This window comes from Lepisma saccharinum, chromosome 17 (genome assembly GCF_977018435.1).
Source record: "Lepisma saccharinum chromosome 17, izLepSacc3.1, whole genome shotgun sequence".
NCBI lineage: Eukaryota > Metazoa > Arthropoda > Insecta > Zygentoma > Lepismatidae > Lepisma > Lepisma saccharinum.
Genome location: NC_139245.1, coordinates 21,257,723 through 21,275,671, shown reverse-complemented (window position 1 = coordinate 21,275,671; position 17,949 = coordinate 21,257,723). Strand labels below are relative to the sequence as shown.

Sequence of the window (17,949 nt, the reverse complement as noted above, 5' to 3'; positions counted from 1 at the left end):
AATAATAATAAAGGTAGAGCATTAACACAGAATAAAGTTGCAAGTTGAGACTAAACTTTCCACGACTTTTCAATAAGTTAAAATTACTTTCACCAGATCTTTGGAAACACCCTCTTGAACCAAGTTGCGTGCTCGTTTTCCTGGCTGACGTCATGCAGTCTGTGTGTGCTTCCCTGGTCACAGACGCCAAGGCCATTTATACCCTTCGTCGACAATATAGAAAAAGAATTTGATAATGTTTCAGACGTATGTGTTTATTACGTACATGCAGGTGATTCAGTTCTACACAAGGAAACTTTCCAGTGTTCTGCTCGTGTAAACGAAGTAAACAATGCACTCTGTGTTCCCACTTCCTCCCCCTGAAGGTGAAGGGAAGCATCGAAGAGCTTTTCATATCCTTGAAGGACATCGAACTGAACGAAACATATAATTTCCAAACTAGAGGCTTCTGGAATCTTGCGTAAAAACAGTCATTTATAACTCACTGTATGCACATTTTCGTGTCATTTTTATTTTCAGTTTCACATACATCAAGTGTTGTTTTGCAACGCGTGGTTTCTGTTGTACCCGATGCAAATATCCTTGCTCTGTAACCCGGCGATTTTTCTAGAAGTTTGTACGAAACTGGCAAGCACCTCCCCGAATATAATGAGCTGAAGTACATTTTAATACATTTTTAATGAACATTTCAAATTTATTTTGGAGGATAGAAGGAAATATCTAATTTGAAGATTCAGGAGTTTAACCATAATTTTACATGGAGGAGTGTCGGTCCGTATTTAGGGTAAATTTAGAGCCAAGATTGGCCCTTTGTGAAAACTTTAAGGATATGAGAGAATTAAAAATTTAGTGTCGTGATAAATGGCTGAATAGACCCAAAAAATCGCAAATGCTGTAAATTATAAAAGCTACTGAGAATGAAGATCTTTGCATAAGACAATAACAAATGCAGTCAGTATTATATTTAAAATATCAAGCAATATCATTTCACCGGACGCCGAAAAGAAAGGAAGAAGAGACGATGAAAAAATATTTAAAAAGCTCGAAAATGTTTGGGAAGGAAGAATAAAATAAGAGTGCTGGTGGCCGAGCAAGTTGAGTGGTCGACTCACGATTCTGTCACTGAAGGTACCGGTTTCAAGTTCTGGCCAAAATATGAGTGTCCATTAATCCATTTTATCTAATCATCAGTTCATCCTCGTCGCGATTAGCAGAGCATCCCCGATGGCGCAGTGGTAGCGTCGTTGCCTTGTAATCAAGAGGTCACGGGTTCGATACCCGTGGAGGCACAGTGGTTCGGATCCCACTTTAAAAACCGTAGGTCCAGTCCTGATTAGCCTTACTGTGCATAAAGTGGACTTAAAACACCAACTCAAACCAAATCAAACCAACTCGTCGCGATTAGCCAAAAGAGACAGAAAGAGCTGTGTAAAATGAGAAAAAAATAAAAGAGTTTTATACCAAACACACCTCCAATCTTAGCTTCATAATTTCAGCAATAATAATTATTATCATTACTTATTCACCCCGCTCTGAAATAGAACAATACCTGAATTTCATTCCTTGGTAATATTACTTACTGATTTATTGATTTGCTTTATTCTACTTCGCTTTTTGTGCCACTTTTGGCTAATTTGCGAAGATGGGGATGAGTAATGATATGTTGAAATTGATGAATGGACACTCACAAACATCCATGCCCAGGTCGGGATTCGAACCCGGTCCCCCCTGGCGTCACAACCGGCCGGATTAGAGGTAATATTACGTAATAGGCGCGTGAACGAACCGATTGAATGAACAAATTTAACCATGAAGGCCGGTAGATACTGTGATGTATCAGGTGTAAGTTAGTTTGAATCATTAACAGACCCAAAGTTTCTAGTTTCTTCGACAACGCTATCTCCGTTGTCGCCACGTGCGACATTTGGCCTTCACATGAAGAGGAGAGGAATGAGTGAAGTTGCTCCGATAGTAGGCGGGCATAAGAAGTTGCCGGGAAATTTTGTTCGGTGGACAATTTATGTCAGATGGGCTCCACTGAGTGATCATACGGCCGCTGAACTGGAGGCATTTGATTTCGCTCGGAGAGGGGGGTCAATTTCCTGATATGTTATTGTTAATATGTATGATATTTCTGCTAAATGATTGTGTTTGAGTAAACTCGCAGTTGGAACAGCATCTGACGTCCTAAGTATTTAAACCATACACTGGTGTACGCAGATAATTTTTTTTCTGGAGGGGCTCTAATTGTAAAAGTCGATAGCACATGGCTTCGTTCTAGGAGATCGGGATACACAATAAAATATTTCTTGTGTTTGGAGCTTTTCACTCTATTAAAAATGTACTCGAAGACAAAAGCAGTAACAAGGGTTCATTTTAAGGGGGACTTGCATTTACGCCTTCCGTTTCTTTCGAGATCTTACTTGATTTTCATTTGTACATTTTTATTCTCTCAAACTTTCTGAAGGGGCTGTAGTCCCATCAGCTCTCCCTGCGCACGTCATTGCTAGCATACGTATCGACGCTGGTCTTTGCAAGCCCTTCTACCTCCTCTTTCTTTCTCGCAGAAGAAACCCTGCAAACCCGCAAACTGAAATGGGCCAATCATTTGTTTTCTCCTCTCATTTCCCCCTCGCTTGTGCCAAAGTGACCCCGTGTTGCCATATATAGAACTACCCTTATGTCAACATCGTTAAATATTACGTCCCCGATTTCGCCAGAGGGTTCTTCTTATCATGATCGAACTGTATGTGCTTCTTCCTTCTGTCTTTCCATCTTTCCCTCTAATTGTCCCCCTCTCTTCTTCACCCATTCCTTCCTTAAACTCTTTCTTTCCTATTTCTTTCCCTTCCTTTCAAATGCTTTGTCTCGATTTTCTTCCTCGTACTTGTACAATCATGGACAGTTCTGGGTTGTAATGAATGCATTGACTTCCAATGGAATCCTTACGACCCAGCAGTGTCCGTGACTGTACATTTGTGATAGAAAACCACATACAGAAATTTATCTAGAATTTTCTATCTGCGAACAGCGCCAGAGAGCAAAAACACTCTTATGTCACCAAAATGGTCAAATAGGCATTTATGCGACATCATGGGGTGGGCAACTGCGAAGGAGAAATCAAATGGCACATAGCAACTGCTCGCAGTGCAACGATCAGCCTTGTGAAGATGTGGGCTGCAACCAGATTACAAAAGAAGAAACGCGCAAAGAAGTAACACATGGAAAACTTTGTTATCTCTATTTATATGTACAGTATTGATTTATGAACGAAGGCATTGGACAAAGTTAGATGGATGCCTTAGAAATATAGTAGTGTCGGAGGATAAATAATTGCTTTGCGGATTTAAAATAAACTTGTTATTCATGAGAGAGCTGCATTTGACAGTACTTTGGGCATGTGGTACACCGTGATGAGACAGGTCTTGGAAAGGTAGATGGAAATATCGTCGCGTCGCGATGAATGCAAAAGGTAGAAAAGCCACGTAAAATAACCAAATAGAAATAAGACAAAGGCAGATCTACGTTTTACCGGCAAACTTCTACGTATTTCTTCAGTGATGCAGAAGGTCGCCATAACTACAAAAACACAGAGATCGGATGCACTTCTTTGTTTGAATTTTTCTTTTAAGTCCACTTTATGCACAGATAGGCTAATCGGGACTGGGCCTACGGTTTAAAGAGGGATCAGAACCCCTGTGCAATGTTCCTCCACCCAGGATCGAACCTGGGACCCCTTGATTACAAGGCAACCGCGATATTACTACTTCACTGGGAAGGCCTCAGAACTTATTTGACGATTTGGTTTATTTTACTTGGCTTTCTGTCACTTTTGACTAATTGCGAAGATGAGAATGAGTGATATGATGAAACTGATAAAGGTATACTCACAAGGAACACCCATGTCAGTATGGGATTCGAATTCGGAACCCCTGGAATCGTAGCTTTCCATGCTAACAACTCCGCCACGGAAGTCGGCTAAAATCGAGAACATTTATTGAAGAATTTATTTGTTGTTGATAGGGTGTGGACAAAATCCTGAGAGTACAGTGCAGGAATCAGTTGTCTGAACAACAGAGAACTCTAAGGAAGATCTTATGCAGCAGATGAAATGAATCTAACCTTGCAAAAATTATTGTGCATAGTGATTTCTCTCCATGAACATTGTGAAAGGGTCAAATGATTTCTCGCAAGAACTTTGAGATTTAATTACTATCTCTACCTCGATGTGCTTGGCCTAATTTGCCTTCACTGTAAGAACATGCATCCGTCCAGTTATGAGAATTGAGGGGGAAGGGTGCATGCATTTTCTTCCCTAAGGCCATATACATATAGCTAAAGTAGGAACGGAAGTGACGTGCTATATGATCCACTCACTGTCTCACTTTAAAATGTAACTACGTTCGCTGTATTCTACATATTTATTGTTTGCTTGCTTTCTTTGGCATATTAAAAAGTTATTTTTGATTATGGAAATTGCTCAGAAAGATCACTTGACTTCAGGGCCGCAGCTAAAGGGGGCAGAGGGGCACGTGCCTCGAGTGTAAATAAATACGGACCACAAAAAAGACTCTTGCGGTATACTGGAGGAAGACATATTAACGAATATATATTTTCAAGAGCATTTAATTTTGAATGTCGATACAGATACAAAATGAGCATTGCTGTGACACGGGTAATTGAGGACTAAAAGTGGTAAACGCTGTAAGTGCCAAAAGCGAAAGTGTTGGGAAATCGCATCGTTCCGCACATCAGCCCGACAATAAAATTCTAAATAATACACTCATAAATAAGATACTAGCATATTCAGATATAAAAATTAACGCAAACCCACCGGCGCTATACTCAACATTAAACCCAGAAACAAGTTCAGACTCCCCCTCAGCAAAATCAAAAGGAGTTCGGTTAGTCTCAGCTAAGCAAGAACTCAATCAAGCTAAGGCTAACGGAAAAGCAATAGAAACAAACAGTGCACACTAGTGACCTCTTTACACGCCCTTTAAACTACTTAAAGGGCTACCAGCCACATTTCACGTTTACCACATTATAAAGCATGGCGCATTTCACAGTTTAACGTGGAAAACTGTGTTTGAATGATTGTGGCACTTGCAGCGTTTACCAATTTTACTCTTCAATTGAAAATAATTTATTTCGTTGGAAGGATGATCCATTTCTATTTTCCGGCATTGACTTCCCCGATGGCTTAACTGTACCATCGTGACCTCGTAACGAAAGAGTCCAGGGATCGATACCCGGTGAAGGCACACAGTGGTTCAGATACCACTTTAAGTTTAAACTGTAGGTCCAGTCCTGATTAGCCTCTGAATCTCTTCGTTGCAAAATAAAGTACAGTCTTACTGTACACAACTTAAGGCTAAACACGATTGCAGTGTAAATATGCAGTGCAATGTGCTTTGAAGAGTGCCACATGACTGACAATAGTGGAAGTTACAAAAAAGGCCTGATGCGGGTTATTCATCTACTGGATCCATCTAAATAATGAATAACCGAGAACAGAGCAACTAAAAATTCGTTGTTCCTGTGTAATGAATGTCATTTGAAAATAAGAAACACGAATGGTCTCTATTGATTTTGTTTTGTTTTAAGAGGGAGAGGGACTTCGTTCACTTCAAGTTGGAAGAAAGCAGAAAGCGAAATAATAACAGAAATAAAGTCAGTTACTTAATATTCGAACAGAATAACCGAAGTAAATACTGCATCAGATCAGGAAAGAAAAATGCATATATCATATTTTACCATTTAATCCAATGAATTTGTAGTTCCACAGTTCTCAAGATTTCAAAAGTTGTTTAATGTTAGACCACAATATAAATTTTATGAATAACATTTCCTCCAACTTTTAAATATTTTTTTCTTGAAAAGGGTATGTTAAAGTTTCTAACAAAATAGAATAACATGTATTTCGGAACACTAACTGTATGAAATATAACAATATAATGAGAAACAGTTGTGCTGGATATTCATTCATTTGGTGGATCGAATAGAACAGTCGCCCAAAGGATACAGAAATGATAATCAATTTGGAATAAATTTGGGTATTTCATTAGTTCATTATAGTTCTCATTGTATAATTAATCATAAACACGATAGAAATAATTATTATTGTTATCATTTCTACTATTCAAGTTTTATCAGTGGCCTTCTTCCCTTACACCATTTATGGTGGCTTCCTAAAGAAGGATCATCATTTGCTTTTCGTTAATCCCCCCATAATTTCATATCTGGCGTCCATTGTTAACTCGCAATACTAAAGATTCGAAGGTTCTGGATTCGAGACTCGGCCAGACCATGGATGTTTATCCTATATGAGTTTGTTCATCCATTCGTTTCACTGGTTTCACCTTTCGCAGTGTAAAGGGTGATCAATGAAAATGCCCAAAATGTCAACTTCTCTTCCATCCTGAACTGATTTTGCAAACTGGCTGTCTGCATTCACTTTCAGAGCCAGTATAGTTCTCTGTTGCGTCGTTCCCAATTGTTTGCGATTCTTCTCTCATGAATTTAGTCTTATCATCGTTCATCCTAATCTTCGTGATTAGCAAAGGTGAAAGATGAAGTGATTGATTTTTTTTTATTGTACTTCGCATTTCTGCCACTTTTGACTAATCTCACGAAGATGAGGTATGATATGATGAAGGACCCCTGGTATCGTAGTGCGCACTCCGCCACGGAGGTTGGCAAAAGAGGAGAAAGCGAAGTAAAATCAATCAATCGTTACATCTTTCCTCCTCATCGTCGCGACGAGACAAGTTGCGTTAAGTAACAATTCAAACAACCGATCAAGAATATCCCGGAGCGGTACAGCGCGTATGACAACTTCCAATGGAGACCTATTCCTTTGTCCTTCAGACTAACAGGCAAGGAGTGAATCGTTCACTCCTGTTTTCCAGGCCATTTCCTGCCAAGGGTTCTCATCCTTGCTCACTTGGAACCTGTTCTATGCCATTGGACGAATTTCGCTTTCACTCCACCTGCTGAGGCCAATCAAGACGTAGGAAGCCCTGTGGCCGTAAGTAACGAAGTTGAAGAGAAACGCTGAAGCTCGCATTCACATCACGGCACACAGGTAAGACGCTCATATTTCTCCTGTTCGTATAATTACGTAAGAAGTTGACAAGTTTCTTTCCTTTCTGGTTAATGCGCTGTTTTGTATGTTAATTTCTGTTAAATGGCACTTCGTTCTACTCTTTGTCTTTTCTTTTTTCAATTACATAAGTACGGAGAGGATGCATTGAAAGCACAATAACATGCACGTACAGTAGGATACATAAGTATTACCAAGTAAATTGTGCATAACCATGTGTATTATTTTGTTTTACGCATTGAGATCTTCAGGAATTGAAACCAAATGTCAAAATGCTACTGACAACCCCTGCACGAGCATGTATAAAAATTCAGTCCTTAAATCCAAGTAGGATAAAAGAGAAGATTTAATGAAAATAGCCATGGAAAATTTGCCATGCAATACTTGTGCATCCCATTGTACGTACGTATTATAGGAGAAATATTTTTCTTCCTCAATCGACATGTTGCAACACAACTGCATATGGTATGTTCCACAATCAAGAAAATTATTTTCCGTTCATGAAAGTTATTACTTTTCCAAAGCCCCGAATTTTTTACCTGGGTACGACCGTGTATTGCACTAACTATGAGTATTAATAAGCTTGGCTCGCAAATTAAGGGACAAACACCGGGTTTCGTACCTGGGGCCTCAGATTTCTTAGAACATTACGCTCACCAATCCGCCATAGCAGCAGACGCAGTTTTCAGTATATGTCCCATTTGACACAACTGCTTTTAGCACCCACACCCTCTGATGAGCAGGAATAAGTCCATAAATTTGTGGCTATGTTGATTTCTGCAGAACAGGCGTAAAAGTTACGTTAAATGGTCAAGGAAAAAGAAAAACCTGACATCATATAGTTCACAATTCTTTCACAATATAGCTTTCCTGTATATTGTATTTTCAATTGACACGAAATTTGTAACAGGTGCATACATATAAACGGATCTCCTTGAAGGAAATTGTTTACTGCAAATTTGCCGGTTCGGTGATACTGTACCTGAAACGCTGCCCTTTCTTTTTACATGCAGGTCATTCCTTCATTTAAGTGTAACACACATTACCACGCTACGCTTTGGCATAAATAGTTTCTCACTTGCTACTGTAGTTCACCACATCGTCTGCGATAAGAACGTGAGCGCCAGCACAGGGATACGGGGGGGGGGGGGGGGTCATTTGATCTTATTTGGATAAGGAAGAAATCTTTATTCCTACTCGCGTCTTGACATATTGTCTTCCTTCGGTTTTCGTAGTTGTACTTTACTTCCTACATTTATTGTATTTTCTTTTAGTAATATCCCAATGTTGTCCTTTTTTCCCCCTCTTCGTAAATTTTCAATCTTATTTTCTGGTTTCCTTTTTCCTACTTTATACATGTGCTGTTAGTTCTTACCCCATACATTTATTTTTTGTGTTCGTGTCGTAATAGTTAATATAGATGCATAGAATCGTTCATTTCAATCGTGTTTGATTTGGTTTATTTTACTTCGCTTTTCTGCCACTTTTGACTAATCGCGAAGATGAGAATGAAATTAATGAACACCCATGCCCTTGGAATGCAACAACACATGGTATCTGCCTGGTGGACGTTCTCGTCTTTTCGCAGACATATACCACCGTGCCTATCATCTATTGCCTAATATAATATGCCAAACTTTTTGTGCCTAATGTAAAAATATTCCAAACTTTTTGTGAGGAGTGTATTATCTTGATAATCTTTGATGAAAATAGAGTACTCGTAAACGTGAGCCTACGAAAATCTCAATACGTCGCTCTTGAGAACACTACGTCGATTTTATATTATTCTCCTACCCTTCCTCACTTTCGAAAAATCTGCGGACATCCGTGGATAAGAGGCAATAAAAGGGCTATTTACAATACTACCGGACGTGTAGAAGTTGTAAAAGAAGGTTTTCAATTACCGCGATCGTTCTCCGTATACAAGCATGGAAACAATGTTTGTTCAACTTAGCGTTCACTTGTTCAGTAATCTGCGTTTTGCGAGGAAGATGGCGACTTTGAAGGTAGGAAATAAAGTTCTTTCTTTCGTAAGTTTTTAGTAACTTTTAGTTGGGTACATATTAATAATACAGGGCATTGGTTCATATTTCGCATAGTCAATAATGTGACACTTGATCACGATTGTGTAGTTAAAATTTGTCGCTCAAGTGCTACGAAACTGACATTTTTTTACGGTGCCCCACAAACCATTCACGCATAGCCACAAAAAACATTCACGGTAAGGTTAGGCAAACATAGTTAAAATTTCGTTCTGAAACGTACAATATTGAAATAACCATTGTTTTCGTGGAGAAATCCAGGGTTTCTGTTCCAATCGCGGACTACTCAATTTAGCTTATTTTGAAATTTCTACACGTGACCCCCAAATTTTAACTTCAAATTCGTGATTAGGAGGCCTCAATTAGTGTGTGTGCGAAATATTACAAAAATCGGGGAGGGATCCGGTATTGTAAATTCGCTCCAATAAGTTTCCAGTTGTATGCTACAAGTTACTTTACGTTCCGTTGGTGTAAAGTGTTTCCTTGACGTCTCTATTTATCCAGGTGGAGAAATAATGGAAGATAGTGTATTTCGGAATTTTTCAACTTTCAATGTGGTTCAGGTGATTTCTGAAAATACTTCTCGTGGAAGCAGATGTCCCTTTCTTTAGCTCTCGCCCAGTGGCGTGCCCAGGATTTTCGAAAGGGAGGGGTTATGTATACTTTTTCTTGGTAATCTGCCCTCATTTTGTCATATTTTCCTACCTTTAACGTTTTTTTTAGGAATACTGGGACAAAGGGGGGGGGGCACGCCACTGTCTTGCTCTATAGGCTCATTGAAGGTTTGCCAAATGTTGTCATAACCATTTCTTAATTTTTGACTTCTCCGTATGGAGCTGTCATTGGCGGATTTAGTATGTAGGCCCATGGGGCTTGCCCACCCCTTCCCTTGAGTATGTCACTAACAAAGAAAATCTCGTTAGCTAGAATATACCGTGTAGTACTTTTATTGCATTATGCAGACATGTGCTAGTTGAGGTTTCATAATGGATATTGCCCAAATAACTAATTGTGAACTAATAACAAATAACTGAAAAGGCAGCCTCATTATTTGTTTTTTGCAATTTTCGCTAAAGTAAATGCACCATAACTAGTAACATATTATGCACAGTATAAATCATTTACACTGTAGGTGTTGTGAAACTGCTCTTTGTAGTAGGTAGTAATCATCAAAAATAAGGCGAACACTCCAAAGACCAAAGGTCTAGGATATATCTGAAGATAATTTTAATAAGCGACTACAGAAAAGAATTTCACTATCTTCAGACCCTCGTTTGATATTTTTTCGATTCCTCCACAAACAGTAGCCTTTTATAGATGTCAAGAACTCGAGAGGGGATCGCAATTTTCAGACGTCAAGGAAGAGACTTATCTATCTTCTCTTTCATGTTAATTAACGAATTAATTTTAATGGTCGTGGGTTCGAACTCCAATACAGGCAGATTGCACAAGAAATCTGCCCCCATTTGAAGTCCAGGTCCGATTAGCCTATCTGAGTGTGTGTATTTTCCTGTGTTACATCAGGATTCGTGCATAAATTCTGGTGAGAAAGTAAGTTCTGTATCTGCAGTGTTGGCAAGCTCGAAGGCTTGGACTCTTGCACAGTGGACGATTATCAATTTGTATGACTGATGGTAGCACATTCGTTCGCGAGGCCTACTATTTCATGTAAGAGACCATGCACGTGTTCTTGCACCATATATGCAATGATCTAACACCGGAGTTATAGATACTGTTTAAATTGTAACTTTGCCGTTCGGTAAAAACCTTCTCCAATAAGAGAACTAGTGTTCCATAACATGTTTGTCATCGTCCTAAGAGTTCACGGAAGGTTCCCAACTTGGTATAAATCATCCAAGGTTAATCGCGTATTTCTTAAAGTGAGTTTTTTCTGTATAAATTCGGGTCATTTAATCACAAGGTTGCAACCATTATATACTTAGCATATGCAAGGCCGTACTACGCCAATAGGTGCACACATTCACAATGACTAAGAAGCAACTACAATCTCTTGGAAGTTTAATTTGAGCTTCAATGTTACTTATAATGTGCATGTGAAAGAGTTTTTGTTATTAGGGCAACTGAAGGTGAAATCAGTGAAACTTTTGAGTTGCACAAGTGGCAGAGTGGGAGATTCCTCTAGGAAGAATAATCATTGGCGTCGCAAATCAAATTAATATGGCATGGGGAGACAAGGAAGGCCAATCGCCAAATATAAACTGGCCTACATCCCACTATTTTAATTCATGGAATATAGCGATATAAATGTACTGATAGCATTCTACCGATGATACATATAAAAAATGTAGTGAAGACCCTGAGTGGTTCGTTCACTTCCACAATTAATGCATGTAACTAGGTGGCTGAAATTAATGCCTTGGAAGTAGAAATTGCATATTAGGAGTCCAAAGTACTCAAAGTACAAAAACAGAAAATATGAATTATTACCTTGTATTAATAAAAACAATACTGTGAATTTTGCCCTAAATGACAGGACATTTGAAGAAATATTAGATCAATTTACAAACATCGACCTATTATGATCCAATCTTTCTCATCCCAAATTAATAAATCTTCAACTAATATTTCAGGGGGGAGGAAGATAATGTAGGACATTCGTGGAAGATTGTTACCGGAAATGATATCGTACATATGATACATACGGAGAGTTTTGGGGGCGGGGAGAGTATGTTGTATTTCAATAATTAATACTGACACAATGGCCAAACTCAGTGGCGGCGATTCAAAAACTGGAAGGTGCCAAAACTCGAGGAGGGGGGTGCAAGGGCAGTTTACTTTCCTTTGGTAGATAAGGAATATTGCGGGACCAAAAAGTGGGGGTCAACTGCTCCCCCGCCCTCCCCAATCGCAGTCACTGGCCAAACTATTGCAGTACATCATGCACAGTAAAGTTCATAGGTGCATGAATTCATATTGTCAATCATATTTTCATTCACCTTTCCTCTAATATGATGGCGTTGGAGGCTGTATTTCCTGTCTTGCTGAAGCTTGTCACTTATTGAGCATTATATTGTGCAAAGGACATTGATTGCATATAATAAAAGTTTGGACACATCGGAAGAAAGTGGAGAGACCTGTACTCGGTCTTCATTTGCTTCCGTAGTTTTAAAGCAAGATGTTGGGAACACAAAATACCGGCCCTACAACGAGAAGATCATGACAGTGCATATATTTTATATGCCTCTACGCCCCAGGCAACAAGATGATGGTTGTTTTTCCACCGGGGATTTCCCTCCACTACTGCATGCGATTTTTCTTTCCAGCGCTGCTTTTTCCTCCTTGTCTTAGAGGAAATCTTGCAGCTGTTCTTTCAACTGGATCATGCGCGAGGTCAATGTCACTTGGCAAATTCCTCTCCGCAGTTTTCCTTGTTGTGGACCCGAGTTGTTGCTGTGTCGAAGTGTTATGAATGGGTTCAATATGAAACGGTATCATTTCTTGCAGCAAGTCCCGAATCGTGCTTTTGGTCATTAATAGAATAGGCAACTTGAAATTCATGGCACAGTTTGAAATTTTCAAGTGTTAAATATAACTGCTTACGGTAAATGTAAGACACTTCATAGACGGAAGAATGCACGAACTATTTGCTCTCTCATGTAGATCTTTTGTGTGTTTTCTTGCTAATCTTCCGAAAATTTAAATGCTTGTTCAACCTTCTTGTAGACTCAAGTGAACTCGACCTTTCTGGTAATTGAAATTGTTTGATTAGACCAGTAATAAAATATTAACGTTGATATGAGATAAACTTTCATTTGTATAAACATTGTAAATGCAGATAGAAATAATTTTCAACTGAACCAAAGCTTAAATTATCTCTAGGTCTAGATATAAAGTACAGAATGCAGAAATTCACCTTGTTTCCCTTGTTAAGTTTGTGCTGAAAAATTCAGAAATGTCAACGTGAGCTTCATGAGAACCTCTTATATTGGGTACATATAATTTTACATAAACTCCTAATATCCCATTTGGAAGACTTAAAATCTTTGAGTGATATCAAGTGCGGATTGTTCCTATTTTAGAGTAATTGGACGATGAAGATTAATGTTATACTAAATTAAATATAGATGAAAGAACACAATGTCCTGTCGCTGTCAGTCTCTATAAACTCTGAATACTTGGCAGCGAGACGAATACGCTAATCAGGCACCCAGTAACAATCTCAATTTCTTCATGTCATTCTTTCGAGAAACCTGTCGCGTTTTCTATTATCCTATATTTCGTACAGGGACGACTGTTAGATCTTGTGTTGAACAATTTAAAACAATTTATTTTTTTCTGGCAACATCCCTTTTTAGTACCAAGCATTGATGTTAACGAGACGAAATAAATTTAGAGAGAGTTTGTCTCGTCGCTAGTTGCAAATGCTTCTCTAGTTTCCTTCTCGGTTCTCGAAATATATAGCACGCATATACACACAGCCTGACACAATGAACAACAGCGTCCAGAGGTTAAGGGAAACAACTTTTCTTAAGTTTTGTTATCCTTGAATATATGTAACCATGCATCACAGGTTCACAATTGTAACTTTGTAGAATTTGTAATTAATATAAACAAAATATGACCCACCTATAAATAAGAAAGACCATATTCTCTTGGTATGTCCGAACAAGTCTCGTAGATATTATTTTACAATGCGAACGAGACAAGTAATTTGCCATGACGAGGACGACCAGCACGAACGCCATCCATTCCATATCTCAGCCTTCATAAAATTGCAGTTTGTTGCTCAACTAAGGGTCCAGTTCTTGTTTTCTTAGTTTTTATCCTGTGGTGTACGGGGTAATCGAATGCACCCGGAAAGTCATTCTCTTCACGTCGTACAACCGAGAACCGCACGCTTGAAGCCTGAGGCTAGGGTGCATAATCCTCTGTGGGTTGTGCTGTTATCTCGTATCCTTCTGAGAGGCCTCCCGATGGAGTAGTGGTAACGTCGTCGCCTTGTAATAAAGGAGTTCGGTACAAAGCGGCAGGGGCGGCGCCAGAATTTTTCGACCGGGTGGGCAGAAGCTGTATATTGATAAATTAGGGTGGGCAGTACAAACGTAAGACATTGTGAGTTTGACTAACATGTATTCCGCCCCTCTCTCTGTCTTTCACTCTCTTTCACTTGAGATATCCCTCTTACCTTGTGTACAAAGCGATTTGAAAGCAAAGGAATTCATCAAACAATCGTATCCAGTAATTCGTATCTTTTTCACAGATTATTAGTGCTGTAAGTGTGACCTTTTCGAACACACTCAAATGTCAACCTCCCTCCTGAATAGTACACCCTGGAAACTGTATTCTTGTAGGCAAATGAGCCTCTGGTGCCTGTAACCGCAGTCAAGATATTCCTTTTGGTGTTTTGTACCTCCGTACTTGTTTGTGTTCGTCCCTTTATGACATTCATCTAATTACCATTCAACTTCACCGTCACCAATTGTCAAAACTAGCAGAAAATCGACTTGAAATATAACAATGAGTCAAATCTTGTCTTGATTACTTTCCACGAATTATTAATATTAAGGTAGCCCTGGACGCAAATGATGGTCAGGGGTTCTCCCTTCAATCACTGCGTGAAAAGGAGGCAACGCGTGGGTTCCATTCCCCCAGTTGAGAAAATTTTCATACCAGTCAAGAATGTCAAGAAAAATTCAAGAAATTATGCTTCTGGTCAACAGTTCATAGCACTTCGAAAGTTGAGGTAGTGATTTGAACTCCACAATGCTTCATTTTTTATCAAAACAGACAACTCCGCGAACAACGACGTGGTTTCATCTAAGTCTAAAATGTTTTTGTCCGTACGTGAAAGAAACAGTTTAAATCTCAGGCCAATCCATGGGCGTCCGGAAAGGGGAGAAGGTGACAGGGGGGACGCCCCCTATGGAAAGTGGATGTTACCATAAACTTATACATTACACACATATAGCCGTCCCCGTGGCGGAGTGGTTAGCACATCGCACTACAACCCCAGGGTGTTACGGGCTGCTAATTTAATAACTAACTAACTCAATTAACTCAACTAAACTGAGCTTACCAACGCAACAACGAAGAATCGCTCGCCTCACCTGCTGGGCGAATTAAACATTACATGAATTATAATACGGTCAGGATAAGTGCCTAACAGTCGGAGTTACCGAGAATAAACCTAGGAGGATTTGATTTTAAATACCTGAAATGACGTTACATATTACTACGGTGTTTCTGAATATACACATATATTAAAGCACAGATAAATACACATTACATCTTGCCCTGTTTCACTCGATCTCACATTAATTCTCTCATTCTATGGCATATTGCGACAATATGACAAATACAAAGGTTAGATTATTTACTACTTTGACCATACTCTTGCTATGTCTTGGCTACATTGCCGTTTACAATTTACCGTTTAGGATTTTAAGTATAAAGTGAATAATGGTTCCTTGTGCGAACCCCTTCTATCTTTTCTGAAGGTATAAATATATTCAATGAACTATTGTTTGCCGTTAACATTAACTCTGATCTTTAACATTGTCCGTCGGAATACCGATGTCTAGGGATGCCATAGCACTGATTTAAGTTAAGCAATGATTTGATTTACGCAGATTCGCGGTAGATAGTCGTCATATTTCTCACACACGCACATGGTTGGATCTTACCTTCGCTGCATTCCCTCTGACCTGGGTTGGGTGAAAGTGGTCCTATAGTTTTGGAAGTCCTCCACACTCCATTGTTGCACCTCGCGGTTATTCTGGTTGGCGAAAGTGGATCAGTCGGCAGCTCCATCTGGCATCATCGGATCCTGGCTTCACTCGTTCACTTCGCAGGGACGTCAGGACGGTACACGTACACTGTCGACTCCATACGACAACTTGCGCAATAATAGGTCAGTTCTTCGCGGTCACTCGTAAGTACAGATACGTGACTTGGGCGATGAGCCATTCGCGGTTTCACATGGATATCAAATGTTATTAACTTTTACTACTTAGGACGTTGTTTCGGACGATTGACACGGGTGGACGTGTCTGGCGTTATTCTCACATAACCACACGTATGTGCACGGATGCGTTGACGGCGAGGGGGAGAAGGACCCCCTGGTTCTATTCTGCTCTACTCCATGGCTCTGAAACACTCACTCGAGGAAAACAAATCCAGACCTCGCAGCTAGGTCGCGCGTAGCTCACACTCCGGTGGCGATTGTAGGCAAAACTGTGTCTCTCTACTCCAAATCATCCCTTTTATTCCAGATTTGAACGTAGTGACGCGCTACCCTCTATGATCAGGTGCTTGTTTATTGTTTCTGGTGCTTTGACCGTTGTCCTCCTATCCTGGTCAATGCTCACTCCGGTCCTTAACCCCTGGTAGCAGCCCCTCGCGCAGAGATTAGGCTAACTCTTCCTCTTTTGTATTCGACACGTTCAGAGAGGCCAACTCAGTAGGGTTCCGTCTTCTATTCAATCCAGCGATGAATCTTTAATAAATCATAACTCCCGTATTTCTGTTCTGATTAGGCTCAAATCTTGGAATCAGTACTTTCATGATGTGGTCTTCCGCTGGTTGAAATCTCATCCAATTCGGTCCATTGGTTTAGAAGTTGCATTTTTCTTGCTCTTCCCATAAGAATGCATGTAAATCCGAATTCGGGCGAAAAACTGTGGTTGAGCAAGCTAGTGCTGGCTAAGACAGTTCGCTAGACACCTGTATTCGCGACGGATATTAATATTACCAATTGCAATTAATTCCTACTAACGGGCAATTAGATTAATTACTTGTAACTCAATATTTGACCGTTATAAGGGGTCCCGGGTTCGAATCCCGGCCTGGGCATGGATGTTTGTGAGTGTCCATTCATCAATTTCATCTTATCACTCACCCCATCTTCGCAAATTAGCCAAAAGTGGCACAAGAAGTCAAGTAAAATAAAACAATTAAATCAAAAGCACACCATATATTGCATTTCATTCACAGTAATTTATGTAAATTATTGGAAGGGTGGGTGTTGTAGGAACATGAGAGCTTCAGTTTTAATAAGTGTTTCTTTGAGGGGGCAGTACTTACTATTAAGGGGGAAAATATGTCTCGTTTGCTCCCCCCTGGAACAAATTACCATGCTTGCCCCTCCTTGGAGAAAATCTGCGGGCGTCCATGGGCCAATCATAATAATAGTGTAATCCACCTCTTAAATGGACGCATCTTATGTTATGATAAAATGATATGGTTGAGAGTTATTTCTGTATATCGTCTCTCCGATCGCATAACGCTCCCGCCTTATAATTAAGTGGTCCTGGGTTTGATTCACAGTGGAAGGCCAATGCACACTCGTTAGGACTACAGTTCAAAATGGAGATCTAGTGACAATTAGCCTATTTGAGCATGTGGACTTAAAAAAAAATCACTACTGGATTATTTGCAATTTTTTCTTTAAATTTGCTGCCTCATTCATTATAGGTTTCTGAGACCCTCGAATCAAGCTTTCTTTCCACCATTTCTTCCTCTTCTTTGAAATTCATGCAAGTTAATCATAAGAACTGCATAACTGATAGTGAAAATTTATATGTCGGAAGAGAACTTGTAAATAGTGCTAGCCACTAATTAGATCAGTTCATTAATTGAGGACTAAAAGTGGTAAACGTTGTAAGTGCCAAAAGCGAAAGTGTTGGGAAATCGCATCGTTCCGCACATCAGCACGTAAGAACGTGCACACTAGTGACCTCTTTACACGCCCTTTGAACTACTTAGAGGGCTACCAGTCACATTTTACGTTTACCACATTATAAAGCATGGCACATTTCCCAGTTTAACGTGTAAAACGGTGTT

General features: G+C 39.6%; 1 protein-coding gene across 1 annotated transcript in view; it reads left to right on the top strand.

Annotated features, from left to right (window-relative positions):
* Positions 1–7,086: 7,086 nt before the first annotated feature.
* Positions 7,087–17,949, top strand: part of l(2)34Fc (reeler domain-containing lethal (2) 34Fc) — a 30,324-nt gene continuing 19,461 nt past the window's right edge. Inside the window, exon 1 of the mRNA XM_083138509.1 lies at positions 7,087–7,109. The gene's annotated coding sequence lies outside the window, so the exon portion shown is untranslated. The remainder of the gene's footprint in view (positions 7,110–17,949) is intronic.